Source organism: Lagopus muta, chromosome 3, assembly GCF_023343835.1.
Source record: "Lagopus muta isolate bLagMut1 chromosome 3, bLagMut1 primary, whole genome shotgun sequence".
NCBI classification, from domain to species: Eukaryota; Metazoa; Chordata; class Aves; order Galliformes; family Phasianidae; genus Lagopus; species Lagopus muta.
In genome coordinates, this window is record NC_064435.1 from 56,460,829 (window position 1) to 56,482,353 (window position 21,525).

The following is a 21,525-nucleotide window of genomic DNA, read 5'->3' on the forward strand; positions in this document are numbered from 1 at the left end:
AGGTCAACTCAACATTTAATGAGATTTGAAAGAGAAACGTCCTAGCTTTGCCTCTGCTGGCCCATTCAGGCACAGCTGGGCCCACAAAGCCGAGCTACATCTAGCCCCGGGAATCCAGTGCCACATCCCCTTGTACTTCTAATGCCATCCACTTCTCTGCCAACAACAATCCAGTTAAGCAAAGTCTAAATGCCTTCTGCTATTTCTGGCACAGTCAAGGACTAAGAGGCACTGCTTCATCCATCTGCATTTTCAGCACTTACCAGCTTGTTCTCTCCTCTGTGTTAAGCATCAGATTTCCCTATAAGAGAAGCAGAAATATCCACATAGCCACAGAAATCCTTTTAGATTAGGGAAAGTAGAACAAAGAGTGGAACAATGCAAATCCTAAGAAAAATCACGCTGAGACATGTCTCCCACAGTTGTCTATGCTGAGCTGATCAGAGTGACTCAAGTTCACTGACAGCAGGAGAACTACCACGCAAAGCTTTATAAAACATAGAAACTTAACAATTACAGTAATTAATAAATCCATCACCCCTACTTATACATCATACCTATTGAGCAATGAGGTATTTGATGAAGACATTGCCACTGCCAGAAAGATCATCTACCTAAAATAAAGCATTAAGAGAATTCATATGATGTGACAAAAACCAAGGCTTGTCTAGCACTGACGTTGCTTTGTTTAACTCAATGTACATAACTTCATTGTATTTACTACCACATTTGAGCTCCCAGATCTTCTTCCTAGTATTTTGGAGTGACTGATCAGGAACCTTCTTCTCACATTCATAGCATTAATGTATTTTGCAAAACACAATTTGCCAAAACACAGACTTCCCCTCAAAATACTGGTATAGAGTCACAAAAATTAGTCGTCTTTGTCTGTAGTTAGTAAAACTTATCACAGGTTCAAAATTAAATATGCAGTATTATTCTAGTAATCTGAATATGAAAACACAGAGATCTTCAGAAGCTCTATTTGGAATACAAATGAGCTAATATTGAATATCTCTATGTATCTAGAAATCACACACATGCAGTGTGTGTTGTGTGCTTGTTGAGTATATACAAACAGAGCATATAATTGGAGTAAAAAAAATTCAATCTGCAAACTGCTTTTATACAGAAGTATAATTTATTGCTGCTTTCCATGTATTAAACCATTTCCGTGATGCTTTGGAGCATAAAAAGAGCCTCATGCAGACATGGTAGAGCCAAAATCCATTCAATGACTTCACTCCTCTGTCATCTTTCTTTTCACTGGTATTCACTAACACACAGAGAATGTATCCAAGCAAAGGGGCTTACTGTTAATTGCACTGTCTTCATTAATACTGAATTCTGCGTCTGTTGGCTCCAACAATTGGTAACACAAAAGATGCCAAGAGCTTACAAAAACATATATAGAGATATTTGGTTCAATATTCTTCATGAATGTATTAGTAGTAGTATCTGCTTCAATAGACCAAGATGAAAAGGGTGGCTTATTAGCTGTTCACCAGGAATAAAAGGGAAATAGTCTTTTTCACTCAAACCTATTTATATCATTTGTATGCCCTTTAGATAATTAGGCATCATTTCAGAATGAGTAATCCTCACTGTGGTGCAAATGTATCTAGCTGTAATCAGAGCTATCCACACAACTTACATTTGTGGAAAGAACCATGGCTACTTCAAACTCAGAAGAATTCTAGACAATAAATACCAAAACAAATCCAAAAGGGATCTCTTTGCTCCAAGACTACAACTTACACCAACTTAACTTGAAACTGCTTAGAAATGCCTAAATAAACATCTGATTTCAGGATGATGTATTGCAGGCATGACATGAAAGCGTGCCCACAATCCTGCATACATTACAATGAAAGCAATAATTTTGGATTGTGCTGTTTTCACCAAGGGCAACAAACCAAGATGAAGGCAGGTATTCCAGCACCTGCTGTCACACAACGTCCCGAGTTGTGCCACCCATATATCAATTGATATGCATCACACATACTTCAGTCTGCAAAGGATGATTTTCACTACTCTGTTACTTGCTTTGTGGTAGGATTCATTTTAATGAGCACAAACTGGCAAGCTCCTTATCAGCACACTGCTCAAATGGCTACCCACTCTCCACCTCAGAGCAAGGCCTTATGTTTTAAGCAATAAATATCTGCAATCAGGACAAATACTTGGAGATAATGCTGAATCTCTTTTATACTTTCCACCTCCCTCCACTTCTCCTGGAGATGGAAAAAGTTAGTGCTGGAGCTCCTATGAACAGATTATTATAAATACTTATGTTGAATAAAGTACAACAGCCACAAAGAATCAATCAAGCAAGCAAGTATTCAACTAAATACACTATTCTTCATTCACCTTTGATTCTGCAACTGTCTCAAAACAGAGTTTTCTGCTCTCAAAAATGAAAATTCTCCCAGAGTTATAAACACATTTTTGAATTTCAAACATTTCTTCCACTTTTTTCTTAGTGAGTAATACATTTTCAATGCCATTGAGTGAAGCATCTCATTGAGTTCTTCTTACATGGAACTGAAATCCTATACTGATATCCTGCTGTACCTTGGGCAATTCTGTTGTAGCTACAACTGGTAATATTCAGAAATTAATAGCTCAAAATGTACGCCCCAAGAAACCTATCAACCTATTTTTTAATCTTGGAATTGAAATTCAAACACTTTCCACCACACAAGTGAGTCTGTTTGAAGGTAGGTATTTTTTCCTCTTTCATGGAGATCAATATCATCATCCAGCTTTGGTCCAAATTGATAATTTAGTCTTCTGATCACCAAGAAGTTCTTCCTGACAGCAGGAAGAACTACTGAGCAACTTCAAGAAGCCATTTTTTTTAATGCAGACAAGGCTTTAGCAGTGGAACTGTTTAATATTCCAGAAATAAACATGCTGTGATAATTCCAGTTAGAATAAGGAAAACTCCAGCTTCATGATATTTGAAAAAACACTCAAAGCTCCTTGGCCAATAATGGGCTACTGCTGCCCTACAACAGTCATCTATGACAAGTGACACTGTCTTTCTTTGCAGATAAGGTACCAAGGTAACTTGACAGTAACTTGTGTCCCAGTGCCCAATTTATTCTTCTGATCTTACAGACTCAATAGCCAAACTAAGCACAGAGCAACCAATTTCCCCAAGTACACAGGCAAACAGAGAGAAAGACAATAGTCTCCCCATACCTAAGCAGGTAGGATCAAATATTGAGATAACACTAACTGAAGGCAACTCTTAAAATGCTTTCAAATGTCAAGTATTACTTGCAGGTGTGAAGGTACAGCTTTTTATTCCTGAGTCAACTGCTGACCCACACAAAAAATACTAAAATCAATAATGCAGAACAAAGTCGTTACAATCATGAACGCATTTGAAGCAAACCACACTTACGTTTCAAGAGCCATACTTTGAAATCCTGACAGAAAGAAATTATTACAGAGATCTCAAGGAAAGGAAATAAATGGGTTTACAACTATTTAAGAACCAAACATGCAACTACTGCTGGAAAATCTCAAAACCACAATTCTAGCAACCCTGTCTGCAGCAGGGGTTGGAACTAAAGGATTTTTGAGATCCATTCCAACCCACGCTGTTCTATGACTCTATGCAAACTGACAACGTGAGAAACATTTGTTTAAAAACAAATTGAGGTACTGAAGAAGTACCTGTGTCAAATGAAGTCAAGATCATTCTGATTTGGTCAGTCTTTGCTGTGGTGTTGCAGTTTCATATTATACATAATCTCAAGGTCTATGCAAAGATTAAAGAAAACCACCTAATGTGTGACTACCAGAGACTACAGTAGCAACAGAAACACTGTGAACAGCAGTGCATGTTTTTGTTGTCTAAATACCTGCACGTTGCATGACACACTAAATTTGATATGCTAGACTAATAATGGAAATTTATTTTCCATAAAAAAGCCATCAATTATGGTGACTGAAAATATGTACAGAATGGGGAGGGAAAACAATGGTGAAACATGGTTACTTGATTCCATGCACAGGTTTAGCAGCTGCCAAAAACAAGCATACTCTTCAAAGTCTGGAGTACAAAAGGCTTCCATGAAGCCTTTGAATGCTTTATTTTAGTGGTTAACATCAATGAAACCAACAGATGCCTAGCTACCTATGCAGTACAAAGTAAAAACCCTCAAACAACCTATTTCAAGAGCAATGAGAACATTTTCAGTACCTCAACTAGCAAACCACGCAAAAATTAAAATGAAAAAACTACACATAACTGGACTCTGAGCTTATGTAAGAGAATATAACAAAAATAATGATGCAAGCTCTTTTCCCAGGAAAAATAAAATGTAGTGAGGCTCATCCACAACATATTATTCACAGTACTACTATTCTTAAAGACTCCAACCATCACCTACTAAGACAGTGTACAAGTGCGTAGCTGACTGGTGGATGAAAAGAAATATTAACAAGTATAAAGTTTTCTCTCAGTAAAAAGTCATTTTATCCTAGAAATCCCTAAAAATATCAAACTCTTCCAGCATATCTACCCGTTTTCATAGAAAAAAACCTTTCAAGCTGAAAAAACTCTAGCCTAAAAAGCATGTGATTTGCTATCATAGTCTTACAAGGACACCTACAACATAGGCAAACACACAGGACCAAAAGAATGAAAATCAAATTTGTTTAAAAAAAAGCCAGCCATCTGAGCTCTTCCCCCTCCATCAGCTTGATGGGAGAATGCCTGAAAGCTCACACACTGAAAGAATAACTATCTTCATGAAAGTTTGTGTCTTAGGTTTCTCCCTAAAGTCTGCTTCCAGGGCAAAAATAGGGCCTCTGTGTTAACTGACAGTTTTGCAAAGGCAAATAGAAGTTTACTTTTAAGGTTGGTCACTTTTGAAAAGAACAAAATATTTCACAAAAGACCTCAACATCTAGTTCATATTCTCTACTTCTTTGTGTTTAATACTGAAATAAATTTCTCTCCCATTAAAACTCAAATAAAACTGTATTAAGTGAATAAACAGTACAACTGGCTTTTAGTTCAGAAGAAACACTTAGAAAGTGACAAAATCATGCAGAACAGCTGCAGATACAAAGGTTTCTGGTAATAAATAATACAGCAATGTTTTCAATTTGGGGTGTTGTGTGCATTTCCACACAAATGGCTGAGAACTCATGACTGCTTTGGTGAAATCAATGGGACTTCTAAGCTAAATTGGTTCTTGTGTAAATCCTGATTACGTCTTCATTCTTAGAGCCTATCCATTTAATTCTCTTCACACCATGTCTTTACTGTCTCAGATTTGCTGACAATTTGCTGCTTTGTTCTGGCTTTAAAAGACACTGAAGTTGGAACAAGAACTAATTTTAACATTGGCAGTGAAAGAGGTCAAAGTTTTCAACTGGAAGGTATCCAAGACATGGAGGGATCAGGTTCTAGCTAAAGAGACCAGAATTAAATGCTTGACCTTTTAAAAATGGAAAATGGGCAACTTCTGTGCAATTCTGGTGTGCAGCATCATCAAAACGTTCCAGTTTTGTTCTTAGGTGGGCAAAAAGTCAAAGTTTGAAACCTCAGAAAACTGATAAGAAATAACTGTTCTCTCTAGTCATTTGTAGTAAGCATTTTCATTCACAAAATTAATAACATTACTTAGGGACATTGATAACAAATCCAGTTCTCAAAAATACTCAAGATACTCAATATTGTGCACACATGGACATTTAAACTACTTTAACATCATGATGATTTAGAGAGAAGCCTACTAAATCATCACTTAGCCATTTATTTCTCCCTGTAAGTATAGTAATTTAAAAATTACTCAGTAGCTCTTAACTTCTCAAAGCTCAGATCACATTTCAAAGCAGAACTTACAAATTTGCATCACATGATCTCATTTGAAAGTACATCACTGACATGACTCTGAAAGTATGGAGGTCAAAATAAGCAATGTAGAAAACGTTCCCTTTGCGACATTCAGTGATTTTGTATTCTGTGATGGGAAGAAAAATGATGTAATATTCCATAGCGTGGGTATTTTACATCACACCCAGCAAATGGTTTACAGAGCTGCATTTAGAAAGAAAAAAAAAAAAAAAAAAAAAAGCAGATTCTGCTAGCAAAACCACAACTTTCTTGAATCAATCCTGCTTCATGGATTTCTCTATAACCATTGTACACAGAGCTACCACCATAGTCATGGGTGGAAGCATAAGTTCTGATGCCTAGCTCCTTCAGTCAGACAATACAATCCAACAGTCACTCAGTCCAGAAGACTGCTTTGAGATCTGTTTCCACAGAACAGACAAAAAAACTTGCTCAAACCTTGCAACGTACTGGAGACTTGGAATAAGAAGGTCCAAAAACACAACTAATTTGACACAGAATGAAGGAAAAAGTTCCTCACATTGCCCATGTCCTGGCTCCCTGGGTACTCAGTGAACCAGTTACTTCAGATTCCCAGGTAATAATGAGAAACTAACACATATTGCTTCATGAACTAAAACTTCCCCTGGGCCTCTGCCAGACTTGACAAATAGAAAAGGGAAGGAAAATGATTTTCCCTCCGGAGTCACGAATCTGGTACATTAGCGCACACCAGGCAGCCCCAAAGTGCACCAAATGACCCATTGTCTCTACCCATAGAGAAGTTTGAAGCTTTAAAAAAAAAAAAAAAAAAAAAAAAAAAAAGAAAGAAAAACATTATAATCCTTATCACCATTTCTATGATTCTATCAGAGAGGTGGTTGAGCCACCATCTCGGAATGTGTTTAAACCATGGTGCTCATGGACATGATTTAGCACAGAGTTGTTGGGGTAGTATGATTAGGACTTGATGATCTTTAAGATTTTCTCCAACCTGAGCAATTCTGTGATTCTATCACCATGTCTTAAGCCAGGGGAACCTTTGCTCTGGCTGGAAACAGGTTTTAGAACCCATTCCAAGACTCTTTGTTCTATTATCACCCTTTCACATGGTCAGAACAGACACACCAGTGTTGAGGTAAGGATTTCACATTTTGTTCTCCATTAATCATTCACCTTTTCAGAATACTGTCACTGCTAGCAACTCTTGTTTTGCAGTTTCTATTAGACATACATATTTCATTAAAGGTTTCTATACTCTCCTGTTTGTTTTTATAGATTTCAATCTCCCTTCACTATTATTGTCTTCTTACAAATGTGTTATTGGTTGTTAAGTACTATAAAACCATCTGTATGAAAAAGCCATAGACAAAACAAACTGCACTGCTTTAAGCGTTTCTTTTCAAAGTTCAATATAGTCACAGATTAATTTTCTGCAACATAAAATATGAAGTGTCCAACATAAATAGAGTTCCTGTGAGAATTCATCTTTTTTTCACTGAAAATATCCTAACCAAAAATAAAGACTCTTTTCAAAAAAATAATGGGAGTAAAACACTCCTCTCTATTGTATTTGTGAAGTTTAAAATTTCTGTGTAGGTTGAAATCTCTTTCCACCTCCTCTCTTATTTTTCTCAGCCAAAAAACTATCAGCACTGGGGGCCCAGCAATGAGAAATGACTCATCCACAAGTATTGAGTCACAATCATACAAAATACACTCTTACATCTTGATGGAGCATCAAATACGATGCAATTGCTTTGCTTAGTCATTAGTTAGCTGTAATTCCTATGATTCACTCAATTTCTGAACTTTGATTTCCGATTTCTTATTTTGACTGTCAATATATCTGCAGTTATATAATGCTTATACAACTCTTAAAACTTTTTTTTCCCAATTTTTTCACTGATTTCAAGTTGGATACCATGATTCAGAGGCAAGGTGTGTCCCTTATAAGATCTGATAGTGCACATTGGCTTTGTTTGGAAATGCTGATCTTTCAGTCTGTTGACACCTAAAAAGAATGCCAGCTGACATTTGAAGACACATGCACTAGGACTTCACCCAGTTCTGACTCGTGCCAGCAGCTTAAGTGAAGGACTTTGCTTTAGAAGGGCTCCTCAATCTGACAAGGTCAGAGAGGCAGAAGTAAACATTCAGCGTTTTGTACGGAGGATATGAGGTGATTGACCAGAACTGAACAAGTCAATGCTAGAGTGACAGATTCCCAATTTCTAAATCACTTCAGTTTGTTACCTTTTGTCCTATCTGGAAGTAGATAAAGCAAAATTACTTTACCCAGCTGTTTATCGAATTACTTATATGTGGAAGAAGCCAAGGTTGGCCAGTGCTCAACTAAGATAATTAATAGACGTATTTCTTTCCACAGGGGTTTACTTCAGTACTTTGTCTAATTACTCCTACCAATTTAGCCACAATCCCAAGAACTTCTCTAAAAGGCAAATGAGGGAGGCCCATCTCTGACAGAGGGAAAAGCAGACAGCAAATGAATTTCTGATGACTACCACAGCGTGATACAGGAGGTAATTATCACCATACCGTTATTTATTCTTCTGTCTTTGGGCACAGCCTTTGTGTTTCCTCACTGTCCTTTTCTGCAGCAGCTGCACTTACGAGTTTTATGCTGGATTAGTGGTTAATAGCTGCTGTGCTGAAGGCATCTGGTCAGTTAAGTACATCCAGAAAATTTTCCCTTATGAAAAGATCTTGTGAGGAAGGCAGAGATCAACCCAGGGGATTTCTAGGCATAAAACAGAATGTGCTCACTAAGATATAATCCACAGAAATCCTACAATAAAGGTGGAATATCTTTACCCTTGTTGAGGGATAGCTACCAATTTAAAGCTTCTTTGGCCAGCTCTTCTGACCTTAGCAATATTCAACAACAGCATGAAGAAAACACAAAACCAACTGAAAAAGTAAACATTTGGCCCTTAGTCATACAATATTAAATTGCAGGCCATACCATCTGCATAGGGTGCAGGTTCCCAAGCCCTACTCCAGATGTTTACACAATGTTTCTACTATTTCTTTTTAATCCTATACAACCTTCTGTATTATGCAAATGTAGTGGAACTAAATTAGATGTATCTAGATCCCAGTGACCAGGCTAATGAGCCATGCAGGAGGTGCTTTCCTGTAGGTACCTGAGGTTCAGTGAGTTACCCTGACACTACAGCTCTAGACATGCAACCTATTCCTAACACACGTAATAAACACATCCAGAAGGAAATTAATTGCAGCTCTTCCTCCTTCCCTTCACCCAGGCTGAATTACCAAATGCATGCATTAGTGTGAATGTGAATTAAAATAAAAAAGGTTCCTTTTTAAACCAGAAATTGCAGTACATTGTAGAGCTGAAAGCCTCAGTGCAACACAACTGTCACAAACCTGTAGACATAGAGGTATCAATTTTCAACAAGCTGATGTTGAGAACAATACTTTACTAGGAACAAAAACACATTCCCATCCCAAAAGAGATGCACTTGAATTTTTAATTATCAATACTAGGAACCGTGGGGCAGGCAGAAGCTTTGATGTGATAAATGTTTGAAGGCTGCTGCTGCTGAATTAAAAAAAAAAAAAAAAAAAAAAAAAAAAACAACCTGACCAGCAAGACCTTGGCAGGAGTGGAAAAAAAAAAAAAAAAAAAAAAAGGCATAGGATCAGGGTAAAAGCAGTAAACACTATACATATAATATACTCCAACAATGTTCCTCTTTATTTATTCAGACCATAAGACAACATCTTTTTAAATGCACGGATTCTGTTTTTAGCATATCTACCTGCTCATTCAGTTCAGTGACCTTGATATGCTACAAAAACCAACACAGTTACTGAAGATTGATTTCAATAAGTTTCTGAAATGAGTCCATGGCAGCTTTCCACTCTGCAGTCTCTACACCAAAGGCAACATTCAAACACAGAAAAAGCAAGACAGACTGTAGCTGCTCTTACCCGGTGTAAGAGATGTGCAGTTTGCTGCTGTCAGTAAAGCAGCATTGCAGCATCTTTTCTGCAGGGAGTATCTACATTCAACTTGTCACGTACTATGGCAATAAGCAGGCTAGTCATGAAATACCACATTTTTATTTCCGCATCAAAAAGTGAAAAACTTGCTTAAATGTTTTTGCTGTTATTGTTTTTAAAATAGAATAGTTCCAAGAACAATGGAATTTTGATTTACAGACAAGGTAAAGTGCTGAAACACTGCTGTTCCACTGCTACCAGTTTCATTACCAATAGTAAATACCCACTAAATTAAATATACTAAGCCAGCCAGCTACTAGAATGCTATTATTCTACCACCAGATTCATCAAAACAAAACACAAAAAGAAAGTAAAACATTGATAATCTCTGCAGCAGACAAATACACTTTTTTCTATACAGACAGAAATGAGGATTTCTCATTCAACATACAAACACTTCCACTCCTGAAGTGCTCCATCAAAAGCCTTGGACCACATCTCTCTCTACACACAATTTAAGCTGATATCTGCAAGATGCCAAACGCACACATTCACAGAGCATTACTAAAACAAATATCAAGACATAAAGAAAACAGACACAAACCAATAATTGAACAGAGACGGTCCCTCTCATCCATGACAGTGTCACTTATGATTCCTTTTCACATTTTGTTAGAAGCTACTTAAAAATGAGTCAAATACCTTGGTTTTCTCAGATTTTTCTGTGAAATATTTATTCATGGCCAAGCATGACATCGTTAATTGGCCAAGTAGTGCTTTTCTGTTCACTAGATGTACAATGAAGAAATAGAGAAGCTTGCCAAAACTCCAAGGATAAAGCCTGGAAAGATCAAGATTCACTAGGTTGTAGCAGGATTTAAAAAAAGAAAAAAGACAAAAAAAAACAAGTACCTTTAAGGCCCAGCTTCAAAGCAGACTCCCTCAGGAAGAAGGATGAGTGTACCCACAGTTCCAGTAAGCAACCCAGCAAGACTTGAGAACAGATTTACAAGTTCTGAATCATAGATTCAGAAACCTGATGAATCAATAACTCATAACGATGATACTGTCAGGCTCCTTGTCAGAAGTGCGTGTCTGAGAAGACAACCCACCTATATGGTTACAAGTAAGGTCTACCATTTATAGCAAAACCTCTTAAAAATTTCTGGAATTGCAATAAGAGGGAGCACTCCTCATTATTTCTGAAGGCTTTTTGTACTGCACTTATAGAAATGAAATAGTAGTTTAAAAAACAACTTCTATTTCTGAATAAAAACATAATTTTCAAGTCTCTCACTTCTATTTGCATGGCCTATTTATGGGCCAGTAAGTGCAGTCTTTTGTCATCACATTTGTTTTTCAAGTTTTTCAAGAGATTTTCTTATGTTTCTTAAGAAATGTGCCTAGCCATGCTGGTACCTGTAACTTGTCAGCACAACTCTGGCAGATTCTACATACAGTAAGTACAAAATCAAAATTAAGGGAAAAAAATGTCACAGTGTTCTTGAACAAATAATTACCAAGCATAGCTAAAATTAACATATCCACACCTGTCAGCATATTACTTCCCGTTAGCATCAGTCAAGAGAGACTTTGCAGCATGCTTTGCACATTTGCCATTTGACCTGCTTTCATTAGATTACATATGAAGTGCCACATATGTCTCTACTCTCTTATTCTTGAAGTTTTAACTTGATTTATTCCTTCATTTTTTAATATGAGACAGAGAGGAGTACAAGTGTTTTTATCAACTCCAAGTCCAGGTGTTCTCTGCCTTCTCCATTTCTTCCTTTACTTTTTCAAGGAATGATAACAAATACTAAGGAATTATAAATTGTTGTAGATCTTACACAATCACAGAAGCAGACAATATACAAAAGTTTTAAAGATTTATTTATTGGCATGCTGGTAACATGAAATAGCCAAAACTAGTATTTTCTTCACAAACCCATTTTGCAAGCAAAATACCACACATTTCCTTCAATACAGTAAGGAAGGCTCACTTCCTTACTGTAGTATATTTTAGATCAGCATTGAACTCCTCAAGCATTACTACATATTCCATCAAGAACTGCATTGCTTCACTTCTCAATTTTAAAACATCCTGCCATCTTTCTTTGAGTTCAAAAAAAAAAAAAAAAAAAAAAAAAAGTAATGCTCCTGCCTAACAATATTCAAATCTTACATCTTCAAGCTCTGCGCTCCTGCCCTTCTACACTCCAGGTAACACACTAAGACTTCATACATTCTCTTCCACCTGCTTTGTAACAGAATCACAGAATGGCCAGAGTTGGAAGGGACCCCAAGGATCATCAAGCTTCAACCCTCCTTTCACAGGCAGGGTCACCAACCTCCCCATTTTGTAGTTGCCTCATCCAGCCTGGCCTTGAACACCTCCAGGGATGGGACATCCCCAACTTCCACAGCCAGCCTGTTCCAGTGCCTCATCACTCTCTCTGTAAAGAACTTCCCCCTGATATTCAACCTAAATCTTCCCTTCCTCAAATTAAAATCATTTTCCCCTTGTCCTGCTATTAAATACCCTTTCAAAGAGTTGACTCCCCTCCTGTTTGTAGGCTTCCTTTAGGTACTGAAAGGCTGCAATGAGGTCACCCCACAGCCTTCTTTTCTCCAGGCTAAACAAGCCCAGCTCCCTCAGCCTGTCTTCATAGGGGAGGTGCTCCGGCCCCCTGAGCATCTTTGTGTCTCCCCTCTGGACACTCTCCAGCAGCTCCCTGTCTTTTTTGTACTGGGGGCTCCACACTTGGACACAGTATTCCAGATGGGGCCCCACAAGAGCAGAGTAGAGGGGGACAATCACCTCCCTGTCCCTGCTGGCCACTCCTCTTCTGATGGAGCCCAGGATACCATTTGCTTTCTGAGCTAACCCTTACATTCCAACTTCTTTTTCTACACTTTTAGTGTAAACTAAAATACAGTTAAGCTCATGAATACGCTCTTGAACCACCTCACTCATTTTTTTATGAAAGTGCCAACGAATCCTTCAGGCGTAACCATATCACAAGTACAAAATCCTTCAAATATAGCAAAGTAAAGTGTGCTTTCCCCTGGCCAATTCTAGACAGAAGGGAAAAGACCCCAAAATTTGACTCTCTATCAACACGAAATAATTTTTTCAGTACCAGATTCAAGATCCTAGAGCATATCTAGTAGTGGCTTCAGGTTAAAAACATAAAAATGGCTTGTAAATAATTAAAATCTACTGAAAAGGGAGAGAAAGCAAATCAAAAAAAGGACTAAAGAAAAAACAATTTCATATTGGAAGAAGTCCAAGGAAAAAAGGAAAAAATGAAAGAAATAAAAAAACCACCATTTTATGAATTTTCTAAAATGTTCCATGTTCTAGAGGCAAAAGACTGTTTATATAATGTTTCTGGTCAAATTGAAAGGAAAAAGCCAGGGAAAGAATGAGGTATTTTGTTTGTATGAAACATTCACCTCAATTTTGTTCATGAAAGGGAATTACATACACATGCCAATAACTAAAATACATTTTATAAAAGTGTTTACGGGCTGATTTCAGTTTTCCCTAGCATCCTGGAAGCAGGCGTTTCTGTTTATTCCATCTCCATGCCCAAGAACAAGTTCTTCTAGCTATCACAAAAAGCTATAGTGTGTGCACCGTGTAACAAAGCAGGACAAAAGAACATGTCAATTTTAACAGTGAACATGTCGCAGAACAAATTTGTACAATCTTTTCATAACTGTCACAATATACAGTCTTTGCCATCTAAAAACTTCAGTCAAGCAGTACTGTTTCACCATGACAGTGGGGCAAATCAGCTCCTCTCACAACTGCTTTGCAATGTGGAAGATGTGGATTAAGGATGACAACTCTGCTGACAGGAAGAAATGCACTACAATGTTACTCTCCAACTGGGCTCTGTAGGCATTGATGCTCCTGTATTGCATTGTACATACAAAGTGCAGTTGGCTTCTCTGATCCAATTGCTCAACCAGAGTAAAAAAGCTGATGGAACATTTCAGCATTTGTTACCACTTCATTTTTGAAGCATCTTTCATGCTACTACTGATTGTCTCCCATCTAAGATATACTTGTTATTCTGATAATACAGTGCATTTACTAACAAATGGCCCAACTTTGAAGTTTCCAACCTCTCCACAGTCAGATAGAGAAAACAGAACATATTTACATAGAAACTAGTGTAAACATACAAGTACCACACAAAATACACTACAAGGTCTCAAAAATATAGAAATTTAAAGATGTACATGCCCTCTACATCACTATCATTTCTATCTCTCCTGCTGGATTTTCACTCTTTTCTGCACACCATCCCACTATAACATCCCCCTGCTTTAATATCAGATATAGCATGGAGGAAAAATCTTTCATCTTTTATGGACAAGATAAGCTAACAGGAATGAGGAAGTCTAGAGTAGAAATCACTGTTGTCAAAAAGCAGCTTTTTTTTTTTTTTTTTAAACAAAGTGAAAACCTATCAACTGCATTGAGTAAGCAAAGATAATTCAGTTTCATGACTTCTACAGTAAAGCCACAACACTGAAGAAATTTCTGGAGGTGGAGTCTGCTTTCAGACTGTATTACTCATATTTAAAGCAGAATGTTCGTCTGGCTTGTTCGATCCACTTATTATATGAAATGTAATCATTTCACATCACTCAGAATTCATTTATCTGCAACAAGTGATATAGAATGGAAAGCCCCAACAGAAAGAGGAGACTGATAAACTTGCTCTGGAACCAGATTAACTCTCACATTTATGAAGATTGAACAAAAGATTCTTATAGGGATGAGAATTATTTTTCATTCCAAAGTACCCTCCAGGTTTTGGTTTGTTTTTTTTTTTTATCCTCCAACATTACTCCTTTTTTGTCTATCCTAACCCTTGAAAAACAGAACTTGCCCTTCTGAGGTAATGTCAAAAAAATTAAAGTCTATGTATAAAGCTTGCTTTTTTTTTTTTTTTTTTTTTTTTTTTTTTTGTAAAAACAAAAATATTTAAAAGAAAAACTGTTTAGACTGACCCCAAAATCCTTCTTGTGTATTTTCTATACAAGAAAAGACCTAGTACAGAAGGCAGTAATTCTGGAAAAACATGTAGATCTGAAAGCTGCATATTTTCTTCCATAAATCTGACAAGGAGAGAGAAAGAGAGAGAGAGAAGGAAGAGGATTTTCCCTCTTCAAACAATTTCATCTCATTTTTCCTCCTCCCAGTTGAACTCTACAGCCACTAAGATCACCTGAATTTAGATCAGCTCTGACACTACCACATGCAATCACGCAACAGACTCTGTTCACTTCAGCTTAGAGATAATCATTAAGCTGCTTCAGCTTTCTACACAAACAGAAAGTGGGATTGGCTTTGGAGAAGAATCAAATCAGTGGAAACATTCCTATTCAGATGAGAGCCTTCAGACAAATGCAGTTTTGTCATCACCATGAAAGAAACATTCTCAGAATTGATAAACATGGATCTATTCCTATTTTGTGTTATAGAAGAATTAACTGCTGAAACCTCAACCTATGCCAATCCACCCCATCTGTTCAATACTTGTCACAGAAGGACATGCACAATGAAATACAGAGAGCAAAGACAGAGAATACACACAGGCCATCCTTTGAAAAAGAGAGGATAAATATAGGAAAGCGTCTAAGCCTTTAACATTATTACAACATAGGTGTTAGAGTCCCTGTGTTGTCCATGAAACCTTCAGATTAAAGATTATCCTCAGAAAATGGCATTTGTTACCCAAGATCTAGACAGCAACTAAGTCCAGAAGAGAGAAGAGCAAATACGAACATGCTTATCTGTATTGGCTTTTCAAAGACTATCTGGTCCTCCAGTCATGGTAAGCACTAACACTTGTGGAAATCAATACTAAGGATATGAGTGGCTTCTCCCTATGACTCGTTCAGGCTCTGGCCACCAGGCAGCAACTCCACTGAGCTGTGCAGGCAACATCTGACACAAGTGACTCTCTTCTCATGAGACTCAGAGAATCCACCCAAATATACAGCATAATTGTGTAATCTCTCCTCTAGAAATGCAACATTGACTACACTTCCCCAGTACGGCACATCAAGAATGCCTTCCGTCAAAATGATCTTCCTGGTGATGACTTCACAGAACAGTGAGCAACTTTGCACAAGATGTGATACGTGGGATCCAGAGGCTTAAAAAGCATAATTAGGTCCTACTGTACAAGCACATTGAATTAACTCCTCTCATTTCCAGAGAGGTCAGTTAAATAGCTCATAAACATAGAACAGGATTTACCACACCTTTTTTCTTTAGCTCATCTTTCAAGCTAGAAAGTAGTTGAGCTACTCAACAAATACTTGAGGAAACAGTGAATTGCTCATTCTGTATTTCTGAGTTAATTTAATATTACTCTTCATCTTTGCAAAACTATACATAGTACTAATAAAATTGTTAACATTTTTTTGCCTCATGTCACTCTTCTCTCAAAAGAGAGCTTCATCTCAAGAGTATACGAACCATTTTTGTAAGCCAGTGTTAACTTTCCTCTCCTTAAGTAATCTTAGTCTCTATCAGATAAAGGCAGCTCCCCTAGAAGAGTCCTGTCTTGTAGCCTGAGCAATTAATCATCTTCGTGGCAGACTACAGAAAGTCAGAGAACATACTTCATGTAAGAAAACCCAATAATTTTACTGTTTTTCTCATTAGAAAATAAAGGAAAAGAAATGAAAAGACTGATTAACTGAAACAGTGTTCCCCTCAAAGGTTTTCCCAACTGGATGATAATAATGAACTGCTAAGAAGTCACAGCTTGCGCACCAATTTCTTAAGAAGAGATATTAAGCAAAGACATATTTTTAACCCAACATACAATTTCATAAATATAATCATTATTGCTTGAATGGATACAAAAATATTAAAAAGTATTTTTCAAAAATAATCAAGAAATGAACAGACAAAAAATGCACTGATGAGTCATATTACAACTGTGCTGTGCAAGCTAACTGAAAGAAGCTGTTGGCTAAAGGCCTATTCAGAGAAGACCAGCATCACTACTTAATAGCTGACATGGACCATTAGATAGGCAAAGCATCTATGATCTGCACAGTGAAAACTGCTTACCTTGGGATAGATCTATTAGGCTGTACATCTTCAGTGATAGAGACAGAATTATAGACATGAAAGTATCACCAAGGTTATAGGATCATAAATTAATGAGACTGAGAGATTACTGTAGTAACCGATGGACTGTTAGGGCATGGCAAGTCTATTATTTTTTCCACTCCTGATTTCTTTGCATTGTCATTCCACTGCTAATTACCTAATTAAAGGAACTGTGTGAGCTTAACAGCACATCTACTTCTTGTAGAGAGCAGAGGAAATTCAAGATTAAAAAGGCATTGCCTCTTCCCAATTTAGCCAACAATGATAGAAGCAACATTAGGAAAAGAAATAACATGGTTTTTTTTTCTGCTAAAAAGTCACAAAATTCTCCAAGATCATGTCCATAACTCTCCCAATACACAAAGCATTTGCAAGTTACCCACAGCATCAGAATATCATCACAACACCACCACACAGTGTAAAATGAAACACACACTTAAAATCCCAACATAAAATGAGAGGGGCTAACTATTACTAGGCAATTCACCTCAGGTATTATATCCATGATACATAAATGTCAGCATATAGACAAGCTTTCACTTAGACAGAAAACAAAATCAGGGAAATCCTGAAATGCCTTGGTTTGCTGGCAGGCTTGGAATACAGGTAGCAATCGTAACTGATGGCACAGGCCAAGAATCCTGAAAGCAAGACTAGGAGCACAACTAGTTACGCTGCTTGAACTTCAAACGCACTGTTTGTTAACTGGAGAGCAAGGTAAGGCATGCCACATAGAGTAAGTGCGTAAAGCTTTCTGGACTGAATCTCTTTTCCACAGCAGGATGAATGGGTCAAAAAGCAGCATGACTTCTGAAGTAGCTCAGCTTCCCAAAAATAAAAATAAAAAAATAAACAACTGCATCAATAGTTTTACAAGCATTTTGTGCCAAAAAGATCAATATCAGCTTTTTTCTCAAGACTGGTTTACTTCATCTTATACTACTGGTACTAAATTTTTAGCTGTTCAATTATCAATACCTTAAACAAATCGGTTGTCTTTTCAAAAGCACAGCAGTAACTGAGTACTTCTAGAGAGCACAGACTGCAATACAGGTGCCTCACCAGGTGCTTAAAATTGACACATGAAACTTGTAATTGCTTTTGAAAATACCAGCCTTAGCATTAAGCAAAACAAGGAAGCAATCAGGACAGCTACAGATGTTCTTGCAGCCAACCTTACAAAAACCCATTTTACCTCCTACCATTCCCTTCTATTCCCCATTTTTTCCTTTGTTTGCCATACTTCCAAAATACATAGTCAGCACTACCTGCAGAGTTACTCAAATAAACAAAACCATCATAGTGAGACAGCTATTGATCTCATCTCTACAATTTTTAGATTGTTCTCAACAACTAAAATAATCTGTTTTTACTTTGATTACTGTATGGTCAACAGCATGTCCTATATTTCACTGGCTGAAGGACTGATACAGGTCACCATAAAATGTTTCTTTGAATTTCTTAAACGCCGTGAGATTTTTTCACTATGTTAACACAAAATCATTCAAGTACACATCTGTGTGAATAATGGATATTCATACCTAGGACCTACAGTTTATTTAATGAAGTCTAAGTGGTATACATATCTTCATTTTGGTCAACTTAAATCTTTAAAGAAAATCCTTACAACAGCTTCAGTCTGATGGTATTGCCAGTAGCAATGGTGAACAAGATTCCAGAATGCTGAACAAGTTTTAGCTCTGCCCTCTAATATTTATGAGCCACATTGTGAGTGTTTCTGAACACAGCCTCTTGAAGCCACATAAAAATCTGCAGTTGATCAAATTCACCACACTGAAAGATGTTCCTTGGGGTAACAGTGAAAAATTGATATAAAAACATGGTAGCTCACAGAAAACATTGAAAACATTCAAATTAACTATAGTTATTAGTCCTTAAGGTATGCAGATGTCCAACTGAAAAAAAAAGAAACCAATAAAATTGCAGAACGGTTGTCTCAAAAAGGTTCAGCTGTAGGTTCCCTCAGAACGTTCCACAAAGTTCTCTCCAAGTATGAAACACTATTTTCATTACTCTCACCTGTATTATACAGGATACAGAGGATTTATCATGACAGCACATATAACCACTGAGCAAAATAACTGCAAACTTTCTTCTAAATTCATAATATTCAATATTACAAGTTAGAGCTTCCTATTGAGATTACTAAGAAAATAACTAGAAGAAGCTAAGTCACTGTTTCACAAGCCAAAAACCTAGTCAGAAATCTCAACACTCAAAACTTGTTCATCCGCTTAGAAGTCTCCACAGCATGTTTTTACAAACTGCACCATCTACTGGCAGAATCTTGCTATTGTTTCCAACAGAGCGTTCCTACACGGAAGTTGTAATGCTTCAGCAGTTTTCAACCATCTAAGAACTCTGGAAAGATCACAGAATTTTTCTGAGGTTCATAAGTAGTAGTAAAAAAATAATATCTATTTTCAGACTTAAATTAGCTGTTGGTGTGCCTTCACCCCAACTGGAAAACTCTACTTAAATCAAAGAAAACTGAAACCACTGCCCAAGTTCAGAAGATCCAGAAGACACCTAAATATTATCACAGATCTCTTTCTTATGATATCCTTGGTGAACAAACAGCACAGGCCAAGAAGGTAGGACCACAAAAATTAAACATTAAAAAGAACTGCATGATAAAACAAATCTAGATGGTGCACATAGTAAAATGAACAGCCAAAGAAATAGTTATCATTCTTATTCTTGCTCATCTATGCGTTTAAAACATGCAACTTATATTGGTGCCAAAGCAGGTAAAGTGAAACTAACAAATTATCTGTGTACCATCTAGACTATATAAACATCAACAGGTACATATATGACAACAGTAATATCAGTGACTGCAGCTCTATAGCAATTTCCCCAAATACACTATTTATTTGCCAGTATTTTGCAGCTTTTTAATAAGTACAGTATTGCAGACTCAATCTCTGAAACTGAATAGCAGTATAAACAGAAAAATATATACAGTTCATCTTCAGAAACAGTCACTAATGTAGCAAGCTTCTCCTTTCATTTTTATCAGGTCATCTACACTCGTTTCTGCCCTTGTCTATATCTTACTGGACACAAAGTCTTTCCCTACTCCTTTCTGCAGTGTTCCTGCCATATGTTTCTGGAAGAAAAAGCACAAGATCAGTGCTGACATTCAAGAAATGCTGATGGTTAGCATGCTAGATTGCAAGCTATGTGAGTATTTCCTCTATTCCTCACAAAGTCTCCACATCAGCAGTTGATTGGAAAGACCACATCTTTGCTCATGTTAAAGGGCCAAATCAGAACAAACACGAGCAGACGTAAGGAACAAATTGCACAGAGGTCAAATTCTAAAACCGCTGAATTTCCCTTTGAAGCTTTCATCTAAGCAAAATATAATACTAGGTCAATTACTGGTCCCACTCAGAAATGCAACACCCGTATTCCTCAAAAACTACATTATCAGTAGACTGTTTTTACCTCAGAAGAAAGGAATAAATTTTCTTCACACACAAATTTCTACTACAAGATCTACTCCAACCCACACAAGAATCTACTTGTATCCTCACTGCAGCTTTGGCAGTATGTCAGTTTCTTAGACAATCCTCACAACTGTTAAGAACATGATACAATGACAAAATACTGCTTTCATTAGCAGAAAATAGTTTTTATTTAACAGCTACATTAGAACACTTTGCAGCAATTTTATTGTGTTTTGAAAGAACCACCTCCTCCCTTTCACCTCTGCCTTGCAGTTTACAACAGTACACTAGAGATACAACAAGCTCAAAAACTACAGCAGACTGTGGCAATTATGCATCTCAGCCATGCTAACTATTTATTCCAAAAGTCTTTATTCAAATTCAGCAGCATACAAACACTTGGTGTCCATTTGTTAGAAGGTGGTAAAGTGGAGATTTTAGAGAGTAAATAATTGCAGAGAAATAATCAGAGGTATAGCCTACAGTCTAACATCACTCCTAAAATACACCCTGACCTGTAAGGAGATGGGAATCAGGGTCAGAAATTTACTGCCCTATGAATTAAGAAAGCTCCAGGGAAAAGGAGGCACCACATAACTATCAGCTTTCACTTCTTTTTAGTAGACTTCTTTTCTGATATTTCTGGGAGATGGTTTTGAAAGATTTGATGACTGAAGAATCGTTCACACCACCTGTCTTTGCCCCTCTTACCTGAACACATAAGCTATGTTAAAGATTCTCACAATTGCACATGAACAACAACACGTCTACTGGATTACACCAGACGTCCCAGCAGCAGAGTTCAGAATTTGGCTCTGCAGTTTCTGACTGTTGCCTCTTCACCTAAGCTTTCCAAAGTCATCCTTATTAAGATCAAAAAGACTGCACCATTCTGGCCTGCTAAGGTTTTCCTTACTGTAAGGAGTAACAAACCTTAAGTAACATCCCACTCTCTTTAACTACTGATTTGGGAACCATCACTAGTTGTGGCTGTTATGCATAGCCCCTTCACTCTTTTAGTTAGTTTCACATGCAACTCCATATGC

General features: G+C 37.2%; 1 long non-coding RNA gene across 3 annotated transcripts in view; it reads right to left on the reverse strand.

Annotated features, from left to right (window-relative positions):
• Positions 1-21,525, reverse strand: part of LOC125690677 (uncharacterized) — a 98,670-nt gene that overhangs the window by 44,284 nt on the left and 32,861 nt on the right. For all 3 annotated transcript variants that reach the window (XR_007375731.1, XR_007375730.1, XR_007375732.1), the window contains exons 3-4: positions 558-614; positions 264-301 (exon numbers count right to left, since the gene is read on the reverse strand). This is a non-coding gene — a long non-coding RNA (uncharacterized LOC125690677). The remainder of the gene's footprint in view (positions 1-263; positions 302-557; positions 615-21,525) is intronic.